Below are 364 nucleotides of genomic sequence, written 5' to 3'. Positions count from 1 at the left end.
TAAGCGTGCATTGCATGTTTGAAATCGGGTTGTGATACTACCAGTTCATAGAGGTAAGCCCTTCACCGCGAAGTCATTTATTGGTAAATATCAACTAAGCAGCTACAATCCATTGAACAGGAAAATAACCGTCTCATTTGCCCATAGTTTTCAGAGGCTGAATATTCTCAAGAGTCGTTCTTGATTTTCATGACTATTCAGGGAATATAATACTATTGTGAAGGAACACGGCAAAGCGTCACCACGTGTTCCGTAATAAAACTCACCTTCCACTAAGCGCGGGACGGAGCTTCCAGAAGACCGCAGGATACCCGCATACCTCATCAGTAGTGCCTGCGTTAAGCTGGACACCCAGAGATTGAAA

The sequence above is a fragment of the Opisthorchis viverrini genome (genome assembly GCF_000715545.1).
Source record: "Opisthorchis viverrini unplaced genomic scaffold opera_v5_76, whole genome shotgun sequence".
Taxonomy (NCBI): Eukaryota; Metazoa; Platyhelminthes; class Trematoda; order Opisthorchiida; family Opisthorchiidae; genus Opisthorchis; species Opisthorchis viverrini.
The sequence above is the reverse complement of the archived record's forward strand: the minus strand, read 5'-3'. Positions refer to the sequence as shown.